The sequence below is a fragment of the Melospiza georgiana genome, chromosome 2 (assembly GCF_028018845.1).
Source record: "Melospiza georgiana isolate bMelGeo1 chromosome 2, bMelGeo1.pri, whole genome shotgun sequence".
Classification (NCBI taxonomy): Eukaryota; Metazoa; Chordata; class Aves; order Passeriformes; family Passerellidae; genus Melospiza; species Melospiza georgiana.
In genome coordinates this window covers 20882737-20899267 of record NC_080431.1, presented here as the reverse complement: position 1 = coordinate 20899267, position 16531 = coordinate 20882737, and positions in this window count along the sequence as shown.

The window sequence follows — 16531 nt, the reverse complement described above, 5'->3', positions numbered from 1 at the left end:
AGAAAGAGAACATGAACATGAGCATTAACAGAATAAACCTGACCTATTTAGTGTGCTTAACCCTCCGCAATTTTTCAAACTTGGATTGTTTATTAGCAAGTGAAACTCAAGATTTTTGGGTAATTCTCACAATTTAGACAACAAAAAGCTGCAATTGAACTGCATAAAGGTTTTTTAGTTATTTGTGGGTTAAGTTGGAGTTTTTTGCCTCTGAAATGGTGATGAAGGCTCTGTGCAGCATTAGGGTCTGATGCTTTATGGGTGACATGCTGCTCTATGTTAAATGGCTCAGTTAGTGAGTCACATCAGTCATATCAGTTTTGCCAAAACTACACTTTATTGTGGAAGGGACAATGCCAAACTGCCCCAGCCTTACAGGCCCTATTGCATCAAACAGATAGCCAGGACACATGAACTTGAGGAGAAAAAGCCTGGGGTTTTCATCACTGCCTGATAGCAAGAGGCTCAGAGTAGGCACAAGGGGCACCTTACGAGAAGCTGATCTCTGGAGGACTCACCTGCACATCTGGAAGGTAGGGACTGCCAAACAGCTGTGGCCGTGAGGTGTTAAACAAGGTGGAGCAGCATGGGGAAAAGTGACAATGATGCCAGTCCTCACAAAAACTAGCCTGGAAGCCTAACAATGAGTTTCAGTTTTTCAGTGACTTCTAGCCAGAGTTCTTCATTACAGAAGGAGAAAGCTAGATGAAGCAATGTAGCTGATTAAAATTAGCTGACATAACCGTGCAGCTCATCCTCTGAGGTCAGTGTATGAACTACCATGTTTGTTTTTCAGGAGAACAAAATTAGAGTGCTGCTTTTGATGCCAGTTCACTGGTAAACCAGATATAGGCAAGCAAGACAAATGAGAAGTCCAGGTGTTGTATGGGGTGTAGGTGTGTTTTTGAATAGTTCTAGAGTACAAACTTCCTGCAGTTACCAAACCTGCTAGGCAACATACACGGAGAGGCTTCTTCCGTTTGGAGGCAGACTAATGGAGGCTGTTGCCTGCTTCTGTAATTTACAGAACTGTTCAAAATACTCATAATGGAACAATGATGTGATTTTGGCAATCATTCCATTTTCAATATAGACTTTTTTTTTTCCTTTAATGCCAATCTTTTTTCTTTTCTTTTGTTTTTTTTAAGGTCAAACATAGTTATAAAATGTTAATATATTCATCCTATTAAGGCAACCTGTTTAAATCTGCTCTCTAGAATTGAACAAAAAAAAAAAGGTGAAAAAAAAAGGCAAAAAGTATAAAAAGGGGACAATTTTCACTTCATTTTTTGTGAAAAGCATTTTTTGCCAGACTCCTTCGAAACTGCACTGGACACTAGTCTAACAAATGCTCATACACTTCTTCATATTATTAAATGCATATAAATTTCTCAAACAAAAGATTCTTGTAAATCATCAATTTTGATCAAATTTTCAACCATTTAATTAACAGTATTTTCCTATACCATGTATGAAAAGCCTGTATCTCAGAATGTCACACAGAATTTTTTTTTGCAATAAGTGTTTGCAATATAAATGTACAAATTTTTAAATGTCGAAAGGGGTGATGATTTCATTAAGGACTGCACCAAACTGCCCATTGACTCTATTTACAGAACACTAAGTCTATAGAACCCTGTATCTGTGGGATGAAATGCTGCAAAGAAGGCAGATTTAATTGTCTTTTTTTTTTTTTCAGTGTTGACTGTTTACTTTCTGTTCACTGAAGCTCAGAGTAGTTAGCAGTCTATGTAAATATGCATTTTTTCCAAAGCTCATATTTAATACAGTTAAAAAAAACCTCAATCTGCATCTGCAGTATATTCAGTAGAAAGTAGTGCTATTGAACAGTAGCATGGTAAATAATGATATTCAAGAATTTTTTTCCCCAGCTATCAATTTTTAAGAAAAGAGAAAGGAAATCCATATATTGTGCTAGTGACAAAACAATATGCAGTCATTTCAGGCGGGAGGGTCTCTTTATTAGAAAGAAACATACTTTAATTAGAAGAAATATGTTAATTTCAATAGCATATTCTTCATATCTCTGCCCCTAAAAATCTTTGCACACACCTACATTCTTTTTATGGACAGTACAAAGGAGGATAATAGATGCCTATAAAAGTAACTAGTGAAATTCTGCATTAGGATAATCTGTCACCCATTTCCATTTTTTCTGAAGAAAGCAAGCATAATCAAAAGCTTAAATGACAAAGAGTTGACAGTAAGATTCTGTAGTAAATGATTCCAGAGTCGCTGGCCTGCGGAGATGCTGAAGAAGTCCCCAGCAGACCTGATTAATTCCAGTTTCTCCAGCTGCCAGGGGAGCAGAGGCTAAGCAGTTTCACAGAGAGGAGCCTATTACCACTACTAGGCTGAAATAGATCTAATCAACTCACAGCCGCTCAAAAGAAAACTTTACAGGTTTAGCTCACTAAGGCAGCGCTTTAAAATGATGACTACAAAGGATCATGGGAGTCTGAAAGCATTTAGTCTTTATTGCAGCTCAAGGAAATTTTCTGCTGTGGTTAGGCCATGCTAATTTACTGAACATGACAATGCCTCCCAGATTGTGTGACATCATTTCAATAATGGCTCTCGTCCTCTTAGTTAAATATTTCTACTACTACTTTTTATATTCTGAATACTTCATTTATTGGAATACCATCTATCTTAGGATTAATTAGGTTTATCCTTCCAAATCTATGGGCTAACCTGCTTTATCATGCAGCTTGAATGATGATGCTGCATAACTTGTCATGGCACTGTCAGAAAAATTGTATTTATATTAATTTATTTTTATTATTTTCATAGAATGAACCTCTAGAAGTATTCTGTACTTCAACTCTAAATCTTATATCAGCTGTGCACAGCTTCAAATAGTGCACAAGCATCACAGTTAATAATTTGAGTAATTTTAAGAAAAAAAATTTCAACAGCTGGAGTATTACTTATTTTGACTGACAACAATTACACTTTCAAAACAAAAAGCCTTCAAAACTTTTATTTCTTTTTTTCATATTTTTTTGTTTGTTGCTGAGGGGTTTTTTTTAAAGACCTCCAGTCCCCAGGGAGAATGTTAAACAATGAAATACAGATGTAAATTTTTAGACTAAGAAAATAATTCCATCAACTCTTTCTCAGTATTCAATTGAAAAACGTTCCTTAACAGAAAAGGTCTGTTTTTTTAAAAACAATCAATGTTTAGAAACTCCAAGCATAAGTGGTTGTGTGATACAGTGCTCTAAACATGTAATGCAATATGGGCACTGTTGGCAATGCAGATCTTTAATGACGGCTAGTACATTTGATCTCTCTACCAAGTGATTTAAGGAAGAAGCACACAGCAGAACGGCGTTTGGAAGAAGTAAGTTACTTGTTCCCTGATGGGGAAGAGGGAGCGGTGAGCAAGCAGCAGGGAATCACGCTGTGGGGGCTGGCTTCCAGGGCGGGGAGCCGAGAGGTCGCTGCCGCTGGCCTGAGCACAGCCCGGCTCACTCCGCCCCGGCCGGGTTCGCGGCTGCCCTGGGCTCGGCTGCTGCTGGGAAAGGAGCTGCGCGTTTGCAATTCGTGGCACAGTGGAAAAGTGCCGTGTGTCGAGAGCAGCACCGTTTGCATGCATTTTAGCGTGAGGTTAAAAGGCAATGGAGACTGAGCTCCTGTGTCCCAGGAGCACAATGGCTGAGGTTTAGCATCCCACACTGGAAAAGGTCCCTGGGAAAAATTCCAGAGACAGAACAAAACTTGTCTGTTTTACAGCACTTATTTCATACAAAAACATATCTGATGTATCCTTCAAGCAGTATAAAAAATCCAACATTCTTCTATCTACTTCCAGGTCTTTTTTATTGCAAATATAGAACTTCTGAAAGTTAACTAGAGAAATAAAAAAGCAGTCTTCAATAACCAGTGATCCACTGCTCAATAGATATATGAGGAATTGAATAAAAGGGAGAGAGAAGGATTCATTCCATGCAGTTTCTTGCGTGTCTTTTGAAACTATTTTAATAAATTACTAGAAAAATGAGGATAGGATACTTGTTTAAGGCAGCAGTTTAAGTAATTTCTGGAATAGAAGGAAAAAAACTAAAGTTTCCCTTATCACTCATTCTTCATCCCTTGACTTTTCTGGAAACTGGTGAGAAAAGTATGTTTTACTGGACATTCTGGACACTGAGCTGCAGAGGAAATGTGAGTCAAAACAAGAATACATTTTTTCAGAGTCCAGAAAAGCTGAAATGAGAAATGTTGGAGCACTGTGAATACCAAAGGGTGAGCTGTCTATCTGCAATTTGGAGAAAGCAAAGTAATTTAGCCAGGAGTGAGAACTGCAAGGCTTTCAATGTCCTCAGCTGAGTCGGTTGACCTGGGTCAGTGCACTGTAAAAGCTGGAATGAACAAGAACAAACAATAGGAGACACAAGGCAGGAAGAGGCTTGGGATCTGCACTGAACAAGAATTTACAGCATTCATGAACGAAAATAAAGAGTGAGATGAAAATATTACCCACCTGAACAGCCTGTCTGTTTTTGAAGTTGCTGAAGTTGTGAGAGTGTTAAAACAGTGGAGATAAGAATTAGTATGGATTCTCCCTGTTTTACTTCAATCAAGAAACAGATAATACTTGAGAACATAACTATTGTTTTTGCACTGTATGAATCCTTGTTGATGGTTAATTTTTTTTCCTAATTTATTAATTGATACAGGCCTTTGAGTTCTCTGAGAAGCAATTCCAGTTGAAGCTACAGAGTCAAGAAAATGCTTTGAGAATTCATATTTTTCTTTTGTTAGTGGCCTCTCAAAAGCGCAAATTGCTCAATTAGATTACTAACATAATATTTCTCCTGTCTGGGAATGGCTGTTCCTTCTCTGCTCACTGGAGAGCTGTAACTGAAGGGGATCAATACTCCTCATGCTGTTCATACATGCACACTCTCAAGTAAAGATTAGTGTGTTTTGGACCACAACACTCCAAAGATTTTCATCTATTTCTAGCAGTGCAGTTGTCATTCTCTTGCTCCCTGATTTTAAAGGTCTAAGTTGAAGTTCATTAATGTCAACAGAAAGTTTCCCATTCATTTTAATGGCCTTTGATCAGGCCTTAGAGAGAGCCATCAGCAAAGGACTTGGTGCTGGCTTAGAGAAAATATGGGCAGGGGATGTTGCCACAAGAGAGCTGCCTGTTTGAGAACACCTGATGTCATCTCCTGTTCCACTAAAGCATGTGAACTACAATGAGGAGAACAAAATATTAAAAAGCTTTCAATTTGCTTCTGCTCAAGTTGATAACTGGTCAAGGTGCTGGAAAGGCAGCAGCTCCCAGGGATTGTTCCCTGCAGGGGAGGCTGCCCGGGTGGGACCCCTAGCCAGGAACCGTCCCACATTAGTCATGCCAGCTCAGATCTGAAGCTGACCTTGGAGGACAAACCCCGAGAGGAGGGACGCCCACAGAGTGTGTGGTGGGCTAGGAAGCACTGTGCCCCTTCTTGATACTCTCTGCAGAGTGACACCTTGTTTATTATGCGTGTTGTGATGTTGCTAATGTGTATCCAGTGTCTCCAATCAATGTCATACATAGCACAATAGCTCGTGAAGCAATAGAGCTGTCAACAGAGGAAGTGGTAATGGACCACAATGGGAATTTCAATGCACAACAGGATCCATTACTGGAATGGTAATGGCCAGGATGACGGTGGAACAACAAATGTCAAACACAAATAGATGTGTGCACGTGTGTGTGTGTACACATTTATATTTACATAACACTCATAAATACTTTTGTGTCCATAATATGTTTATACATGTATACATACACACATATATAGATTCTCAAAATACTCTCTGCCGTGTTTATAAGGTGCGTGTCAGTTTACCTTGGCCAGTGAATTTTATTCTATGGGTTTTGGTTTTTTTCCCTGAGAATGTTATGATATCATCTGTGAATATGTAAATGATCTGTTATAAGCTGTGAAGATTTTGATGGGCTTTTAAGGGATTGATCTGGATGTATGGGAAAAGGGGAAATGCTAAAGAAGGGAAATGTAGGACATGAGCATTATGAAAATAAAAAGTAAAACATGGCAAAGAAATTCTCACACAAAATATGTTCTAAATGGAATATAGATGACCAATTCAAAAATTCTGTTCCCTAATATATGTAAGATATATTAGAAAATGTCTTGCTTCTCTTTTCTTTTAGTGCCCCTTATGGACACTTCCAACTGAGAATAATACAATAATGTATCTACCATCCATCTGTCAAGGTTCTTATACTGGCACCTATGATTGTTGAATCAGAATACTAATACATAATAGAAAATTATGCTTTTCCCACAGAATCACTCAAAACACCACAAAATAAAGTTTTCTATCATCCTTGCAAATCCTATTTGATTTTATCTTTGTTTGTATCTTCTCTGTAAGGTAGACTTTTGTATACTGATTTCACACTATTTAATACATACATTAAACATTTTTTCAAGCTGCTATTTTGAACACATTCTTTTGGTACTAATTGCACATGATAAACACATTAGATGAGATAACACAATATAGCCTTGTTATCTTACGTTTCATTTTGACACCACTCACAGCACAATAAACACAGAGTTAAGTGTTTAAGACATTCAGAAAATCCAGGTGCTGCACAAAGTGTTACCAGACAATGCAAAGGTTGTCCTTTTCCATGTAAGGCTCCAGAGCTGAACCTGAGAACATAGGAAGGGATTTTTGTAGAAGCATTACGTCTCCATACAGGTTCTGCTGTCATTCAAGAGGCTGTAAAAGAAAGCCAAAACAGATACCAGAAGCAAATCTTGGGCCTGTTTTAAAAGGCACTCTCCACTGGTTAATGCTGTCTCACCAATGAAGCTCGAGCTAATATACCAATTTGTGTCATTACAGATCATAAGCAATTTTCACAAGACTGTGGGTGTTAATTCCTTTCTCCTGGTTAAGACCCTCCTTGAGCAATTATAGAATGCCTGCTTAACTTCCCCTGCAGCTTCAGCTCTCTAATGTGCTCTTCTCTCTTTCTTATCCTCCAGTCTGTGCTGCTGAAACCTGCCAGACATTGTGAGGCTTCACAATTTATCACAATGCTTCACCACCATGTACATGATTTAAACACAAATATTGTGCATTACTGCAAAGAATATCACTTTTATGATTCACCCCCTAGTTACCAGGTGAAGGACTATAAAATTTTGTAAATCTTATAAGGACTTGAGTGGGAAAATTCAGTTCTTTACAAGGAATAATAAACACACTTAGATGCTATGGACCTTAAAATCTTGTCCTTAAGCACATTAAGCATGGCTTGGTCTCAAGTTAAGCTGAGGAATATTGTCAAGTTTTGAAGGAGGAGTAAAAGATAAAAAGCATCTGAGTACAATACGTGTATTTAGAACTCATGGTGCTGTTGCATTTCTGGTTTATTCTCAGCTTGCAATTTCTGTTCCCAGATTTCAATATTTCCCTGAATGAAATGGAATATCATGACAAATTCTAGCTAGCAATTGCCACTTTTTTCTTCTTTTCTCTTTTATTTGTAAGAAATGAGAGCAAGAAAATCAAATTAAGAAAATATGGTGTCTTGGAAAAGCCACTTAATGTTGGAAAGCCCATCAGAAAAAGGTTGTCTGGATCAAATACTGTTCTGCCCTAGAAGAAAACATAGAAGTCCATTTGTTTACCAGCTGAACACGCATAAATAGAAAAGCCAGGAATTATAACAGCCGGCAAAAAAAACTCCCAATACCTAAAGCCAGCCAGCAGCAACAGAGGTCTCCAAGTAGCCTTTGTAGTCTTTGTTCCTTTTGTACCATAGAGAAAGAGCCGACATATGGCTCTGTCAAATGGCAGATCTGCTAATCAGAACCCTCACAACCTCTGCATGTTATGGTAGAGGAGGATGACAAGTTTGGTTGTTAGAGGGAATCATATCAACATGGTAGACATATTTATATTAGGCTTTTCACTCAGTCTCACACATAATGGATTTACTGAAGCAGAGCAATAGGAAGTACCTGTGACACATCTTGGATGGATTCAAAGTACTTAACTGATCTCACAAATATTGCTGTAAATGGTGTGCTTCTATCAAAGCCTCACAAAGATAAGCTGTGACCATTTACTATTTAACATCTTATCAACTACTGAGGAGAAAACATGGGCTGGTGATTGACAAAGTTTGCAGATTACACGAAGATTGGAGGAGAGGTAAATGATGATAAGAGTACAGCATTATTCCTTAGAGAGATTAGAACCCCTTGGGAAACCAAACCCCAGTTCAAACGAAATACATTTTACCGCTGCATACCTCTGTGAAGAAAGAAGTTTGGGTGTGATTTTGGGATGGGGAATTCTGTTCTAAGAAGAAATGACATCAAAAATACTCTGTCCACAGTGGGAAATCACTAGACAGCAACTTTTCCCCTCAGCACTGTGGTTAGAAATCTTAATAAATAAACAAGGAATCACTTCTACTAAGTATTAAACAAGATCACTGCAAGTAATCATTGACAAAGCTGTGAACAGCTCCATAGCCAAAATCTGGGCTGTTTTGAGTAGTCACAAGTGATGTGATACGTTTCTATCTGCAAAGTATCATCAGAAATTAGGTTTTCCTATGGAAATAGTCAGGACCAAGAGTTTGGAGTGCACACTCTGTGAAAATTCACCGAAACAGGTGTTGTTCGGAAGACCATGCCTGTTCCTCTTCTCCTCCAGAACATGCTCTCCCAACACCTTATTAGATAATCAATGTAAAAGGAAGGTAAAGGCAGAAGGGATTTAATTTTTCAAAAGCATATAGATAGTCACATAATATTTTCACTATTTTCCCCTCTTGATTAAAAAGTTAGTGAACAATACTTCATCTTCTCAACTGCAGCAAGATACTTAAGTCGCTTTGCAAAGGTACAGCAAGAGTCATTCTATTTATTTCAGGTATTAAATGTCTATCACTTTGATAACTAAGCACCTACCTGAATATTACACTTCATAATATTGAAAGAACATAGAAATGTTGCGACACAATCTGTCTGTATTTACTCTATGGCAGCTTAATCACTGATTAAATACTAGTAACAATATGAAGATTGACGCATGAGCCAAGGGAGAAAGAAAAGTTAACTGCACAAAGGTGAATTGCTCTAACTGAAAATGGTTTCTATCCTATTTACTGCATGAGCTTCATCAAGGAAACCAGCCTTCTTTTTTGAGTTGTCCCTTTAAACTCCACAGAACTGATCAGGTGGGGAGGGTGAGCCACGATTTTGTTAGCAGTACCTCTGCTGACAGCCAGAAAATCAGATGTTATGCTTCAAAGTACTATCCAATATTAAAAATCAGAGTTCTGAGTGGAAAGAAGATGATACTTACCCACAAGTTGAAGGTTTAACTCTTACTGTCTCTGAGTTTACATAATTGGAAAGACATGGGGTTTTCATGAAGCCTTGCAAATTCTGTCAAAACAATGCACACTCAGGCATTTGGACTCCATCTTCACACAGTGCAAATCATAAAAAAAACAACTTGCTTTCTCCATAATGCCCGCTATTTAAATCTGAGCAATGGATCTGATAAAGATCTAAAATACTAAAATGTGGAGTTATGATTCACCATAGAAAAAAGAAAAACACATTACTAATGTTAGGTTTACTCTGTCTTCTATGAATGCTGACAAAAGTACAGGTTGGTGTCATCATCCTAGAATTGATATTGCTAGGAATTTCTGGAAGGTTGAAGGGGCAGATAAGTATATAAATAAATGCAGAGTTTCAGGGCAGGAATAGAACCAAATTAAGTTGTTCTGAAAATTAACCAATAATTTTCAACAGATCAAGTTCTTCTGTGATATACATTTAAGAATTAAACTTAAATTAGCTCTTTAAAGTGGCCATGTGATTTAATTATTCAAAATGTACACAAATTTAATGAGTTTTTAAATATTAAAACTATTCTCTATTGTCACCACCGTGAGCTCTTAATTTACAGAGCAATTAAGTCAGGACCCTCATTTATCAGTACATGTGCGTTTGTTGAAAACATAGTCAGTTTTTATTAATTGATGCTATAGAAATACTGAGGTAAAATTAATGTGTGTGCTTCAGAGGTCATGCTGGCGATAGTAGGTAGCTAGCAAGGAGCAAGACGTGAGAGAAATAAGTAACTGCTGCTCCCTGATTACACTAGAGATAGCTGAAATATTAAGTGGCACAATGGGCACTATGCTTAGCCAAAATGCTTGCAAACAAATGCCCCCTGAGTTTTCTCTGGCAAGCATCTGTCATGGCAGTAGCTGTGAAATAGGGAAACTTCAAAGCTTTAGTTTCTGATTATTAGCAGTGTGTGTAGTGTAATGTTCTTACATTTTTATGTAAACTCAGCGTTGATGAGCTGAGAGGGTAGAATTAAAAAATACTTCAGCTTGCCTTTGTTCTTTGGGACATGGCTGACAGGAATGTTATCAGGCAGGAGTCTCCCAAGTGTCTATCAACTGGTGAATTACAGGGAGTATGGGGCCAAATTTGCAAAAGAATCAGGTGAATAGTTACAGAATTGGAACACACTTTTTCATACATTTTCCCTGCCCCCACCAGTACATCTACAAAAGCTCTGTGATGGCACAAAAAGTGTCTGGAAAGTAGGTTAGGCATAAATATGAGCATAGGCTGGGAGCTCAGAGATTCTGGCAGAGCACTGGTGGGCCATAGAGTGTCACCCTCCTTGTCACTTGCACTGCTGGAATACCCTGAGGTCATCCCTTACATCTCCTCTACTGCCCCAGTACTCTTTGACCAGTAAATAACTTGACCAGTAAATAACAAATAATTTATGATAGAGACACTCAAAATAAAAAAAGTGAGATTAAAAAAACAGGTGAACCCATATAATTATAGAATTGTTAAGGCTGTAAATCCAGCCAGACCCTCCTGCTTTGGGTGGTTGTGTATGATACATAAACTTTAAAATTTGATATTTAAAATTGTAAGCAATGTTGTTATTGAGAGTGTCTTCCATGGGCCCTAAAGGAAATTCAGAGTGGAAGGCTTGTGTTTCCTCTGATACCCTTCTCATGGAAAAGCAAAGTCTTCAGCTGGATAACCACTACTCAGATGCCATCCTGTCCTGTGCTCCACGGCTGTATCACATCTTGTTCATTAGTCTGTGTGAAAAGGTGGGAGAGGTGGGAAAATTACACTTCCTTAAGACCTCTGGTTAGGGCACATTTTTCTGCAAATCTTGACAGCTTATTGAAAAACCTCTAGTCTTCTTTTTGATTGCCAAAAAATTTGAATAGATCGGAGTGACACAATTTACCTTTTAAGAAACTATGAAATTTATCTTTTTTTATGCTGTACTTTGCTAGAATATTTCATTTTTAGCTATTTTTTCAGATGATTTGTAGTACATTGGGGTCAGTCAATTGATCTGTGATTCTTCAGGTTGCCTGTGTGCCTTTTTGAAGATATTGTGAGATATTATGGCCATTTTTATGGAAGAACACATTTTTCCAAATTGAACATTTTAATGTTTATTTGGAACTTCAACAATGGATGATCTTAGCTATTTTTTTTCTTTCTCATTTTCTTTAAGATTCTTTTCTTTGACAACTTGATCTCTGATACTGCCTTGTGTTTATTATCTGCAAATAATTGGCTTAGAGAAAGGCATCTCCATAGTGAATGCAGATGCAAAGAAATTGCTTCATTTTTATGCAATATTCTTAATTGTTCTCTTTATCTTTAGTGGTCCAGTGTCTGACCAAACCATTTGCAAGCTCTTTGAAATTGTCTACAGACCACTGCATGTGTGTGGGGGAGGGATAGAAAGGATGTACTTATAACTCAGAGCTGGGAGAGTAGTATGGACTCTCTTTCTGATTATTTACCAACCACCTTCTCCAACTATTTTGCCTCCTGTTTATTCACTTCCCAACCTCTTTACTTTTCATTTGAAACATGTGGTCAGTGGGTTGCTGCTGATATAGGGAGGAGATATGATCTTTTCAATCTTCCCACTTATTTAGGGAGCCAAATGTATGTTGCCCATAAATAATTACATATAAAGTGGTTTTAATTGCTCCTGCAGTTTTCCCTGACATGGTGTATTCTATTGAGACCAATACTAGATCATTTCTCATTTGGAAATGCATCAGTCTTAATGTTACTGTGTACCTTGCTTCATTCTTGCATTTGTCATGTCATAGCTCCTGTATCTTTATCTATCCTGTATGTACAGTTTCAGGCCAGAAAAATGAACTCTTAGCTGCTCTGCTGCTAAGAGAGGGACAAGCAGTAGTTTAACACTTCCTACCCATATGTTCTCACAATCAGGTGGTAGAGATCCTAGTCTAATTAAGCATACAAAAACCTTTAATAATTATTTAATTCTTTGCTTATTCTCAATCACAGGTCACGACACACTGTGCCAAGGGCTCCAGAGACCAAAATGTGGAGAAGGGGGAAAAAAAAGAAACAAACAAACTAAAAAATTAAGCTACATATCATGATCCCCTCCCAGACCCAAGCATTTTGCACTTATTTTAACGTGTCTTCATCCCCTTTTCCTCACTATTGACCTGACTGGTTTGAGTCCAGACAAAGCCAAAACAGAGGACCATGGACACTATATACCTAAAGCTGTCTGAAATACTCAACTTGGATTTAGAAGATGAGACAACACAGGTCTTCTTCAAGGCTGTTATCACATCCAACAAATCACACCTTTCATTCAATACACACTGCATGAAATCTTGGCTTAACAGTGATGAAATCTTATATTTCCCTCTTAAGCTTTGCATTTCAGACTCTCTCATGGAATTTCAGATCTTCATCATAAGCTCTGAGCAAAAGTGCTCTCTTATGCTTGAGTGTACTGGTATATGTATATGTCAGGCTACTTTCAAGCAGCAAGTGACATACCTCTTTCCAATAATTTAAGAAATGGTCCTCTGCACAGATGCCTTCATGCCTCAGTGCACATGATGTCTTAATAGAACTCATACCCAAAATGAGTGTCTGAACTGGGTGTGGAGCCAAATCATTCCCTGGTGATTCTGCAGCCCACTGAGACTACAGGTGAAACAGGACCAATAGCAAATGTCACAGAAACAGAGTTTGCTATTTCAAGGGGCTTTCATGGGTTCAGAAGGACTGGTAAGGGAGAGAGACACAGAGTTGATGTGATTAGTTCCAGGCTGTGCAGTGGCCCTGTGGCAGATGCAGGCAGGCAGGAATGCTGTGAACCAGGTCACGGCAACCTGCACCTCACACACTGCCTTTCCAGGCAGAGAAATCTCTCTGCCATTAAAAATAAAGTTCAGTGCACACGTCATTAGCATGCTCCATTTACTAAGGATTTTCCTCAGTGAAAATAATGTTGGTGCAAATAGAAGGAAAGATTAAATGGCTTTGGATGGATTTGGCACCTACTTTTCACTGTTAGTCTCTATTTCTTTGGTCTGTGGTGCATTAACAAAGATGCACAAACATTCAGCCTCTAGGCCTAATGGAAAACAGGGGGCTGCAGCACAACAGTGATGTTGCTTATCTACGTGACCCCGAAAGAATATGACATCTCACTGCAATATATACTTTCCCATCTGCTCCAAGCTGGAAGGCACCCTCCTCCTCATGACATCTTTCACTGCAACCAAGTTCCTGACTAAAGAAATAAAGTGACTCCATCCATTCCCAGCAGTTAAGGTTAAAGAGATGCACTCGGTTCTAAATCTCAGCTGCTAACGCTCTCTTGACCTTTGACTTGCCTTAGCATGGCGAAGTTTGATGGGCCCATGCCAAGCCGTCTTCTGTAACCCATGAGTTGGTTAATATACTCCCATTTCTCATTCAGACAGCCAACAGAGGCAAAAGAGGCAGCAGGGCAACAAATGCTGTCTCCTGCAAATGCTCTGTAATAAATTGCTCTTTCAGTAGTGCAGAAGACAGATTTTCTTTGCATTGCTTCTTTCCTCCTTTTGCACAGAAGTCACCAAAGGAAAGCTCTCTTTCCCACCTGGCCCCAGCTGACGGTGCCCATAAATTTGCCTATGCAATGCCTGTTTACGGGTCGCTGCTGGAACACGGAGACGGGTGCATTTTCTAAGCACTGGGTAGATAATCACAGTAATTGATGTTTGGAGCTGCTCACTCCTAGGAGCATAGGGTCTCTTTCTCCCAGTGAGGCCCTGCTCCATGTTATCAGTCCAGCCCATAATTAAATATCACTCTTTTACAATATGTTTCAGGTTCCTTAATGAGTCTAAAGCAGAAATATTCACCTCTTTCCCCTTTGAGCTTTATTTGCTTGTTATTAAACAATGTTATTGAGCTGCCTTCTTTCTCTGTGTTGCCAAACCTGCATCATTTCCGTTTTATAATTGCACAATTAGAGTCAGTGCTTTGCTTTCATACATCAGCAGGACCAGAGAGAGAGAGAGAAAGAGGAAAAAATCAGGTGTTCACAGACAACTCAAATGCATCTTATTTTCATTAACTACCAGATTTTGCAAAATGGGAAGCTATTTATCATGATCTGTTTTCTACCACCAGCCACCCCCACCACCCCACTCTGGTGACTTTCACTATGACCTTGTGCTGTATTGTTAAGGGTCCAATTTGCTCATTGTTACTTGCCTGCATAATTCTATGCACCTCCCCCACCATCTTTTTTTTTCCCAAGCAAAATCCAGTCATTTATATTCTGAGACTAAATGGTATTCCTCCTCCCCTACAGCCTCCCCCAAAAAGGAAAAAAAAAATAAAGCCCTAGCAAGATGTATAACACTAGTAATTCCTTCTAACAAATTTCCACAGATCCCCCCCTCCTTACACACATGCACACACTCTCTCTCTCTCACACACACATACTCTCTCTCACATGCACACCCTTAAGCTGCTCTAAGCAGTGTATTAAGTAGCTGAAGAAAATCCATTCACATTCTGCTGTGTCGCTTTCTTCTCAAGTCATGAACCCATCACAGACTTTTTCTAGCTGTAGGTTGCCACGGTGAAGATTTACAATGCCAGTTATTCATACATCTGCCTTCTCTTTTTTCCCCCCTTATTCTTAAATCCCTTGGGCGAGGGCAACCTTGATACTGAGACTCGTAAAATTCATGCAGGCTTATCATCCTTGGTGAAGGCTTCAGGCATGCATTACCGTCTCCAACTGCCTGCTCACCGCCATGACAGAACTGGGCCTATAGCTTTTATTTCTAACAGGGGGGAAATGTGGTAATGTGCTAAATACAAGAGAAAAAAAAAAAAAGCTGAAATGTCTTGAGGAAGAAAACAATAGCTAGCATGATCAATTTCTCTTAATGATTTTAAATTTCTTTTATTTACTCTACCCCCTAGAGTAAATAAATTTGTAGAGTAAGTAAATTTGAAACCTGTTTGGTTTTTGTTGTTGTTTTTTTTTTTTTTTAAAGCTCCATTTCATTTGTGTGGAATAGTGTTCAGAAAGTCCAATCACACAGCAGTGGGGAAGTACAGTACTAATGCAGCCTCTGAACTCCACATCAAAGTAATGAATACAACAAATCTGGAATGAATTTTAAATGTTAATTTTAAAGCCTTTTCCTGATTTTTTTTTGTGATTTTTTTCCCTTTATTTTTAAAGACTTGACATAAAAAGAGATATTTTCTTGAAAAGAGGTAGAGGAGAGATGAATGCATTGATTTTACAAAATAAAAACAAAAAAAAAAAAATGAAAGCAGAAGAACCCAAAGAAATTGAAATTGTTCACTTACAAAGTCAGAGGTCAAACATGAAGTCTGCCAAAATGCTAATCACTGTGATTATAATTTTGATATAACCATTATTTGCTAGAACATTAATCACATTTGTATATGTATCTGTTCTTTTCTGAGGGTTACTGCTACAGAGTATTGGGGAATCCTCTATAGGGGTTCAGGTGTGAAAATCAGAAAGGTTTTTTCAGAGGGTTTTTTTTTTTCCCATATTTTCCAAAAGCCACAATCATGCTAAAACCACTCAAACTTTCAAGAAAACAGATTTCTGGATGCTGTGTTTTAAGACTTGCACAACTCTTCTCCTTTTTTTCCATGAATATGTGCTGTTCTAATTCTATTGTTTCATTTTACTATACTTTGAAAACGGTCATGATTTTAGGAAGCCACAATGCATCTGAACTATGAGCATCCTAAAAAAAAATCTTTCAACACACTTATGCCTGTCCAACTGAAGTCAGCATAGCTAGAATGGGTGAGAGTTACAGTGAAAATATATGAAGATGGAGTGTTGCCTTCAGAAGATGCCTAGGTGTGTGGCAGACTTTTACTGGAAAATTGTGACTTGTAGTTTCAGAAAGAAGTCGTTTTGAAGACACAAGATTATTCAAAGCAAAATGAAACCTCATGTCCTTTGAGAAGTCGCACCCCATTATCCTCATCCTTCTTTCCCCTTTTGCGTTTTATTGTTGCTTTAAATGTTTCAAAACTGTTTCAGCCATTATGCTGTCAGAAGTGTCTTTTCAATCTCAGATCCATATCTGCTTCTG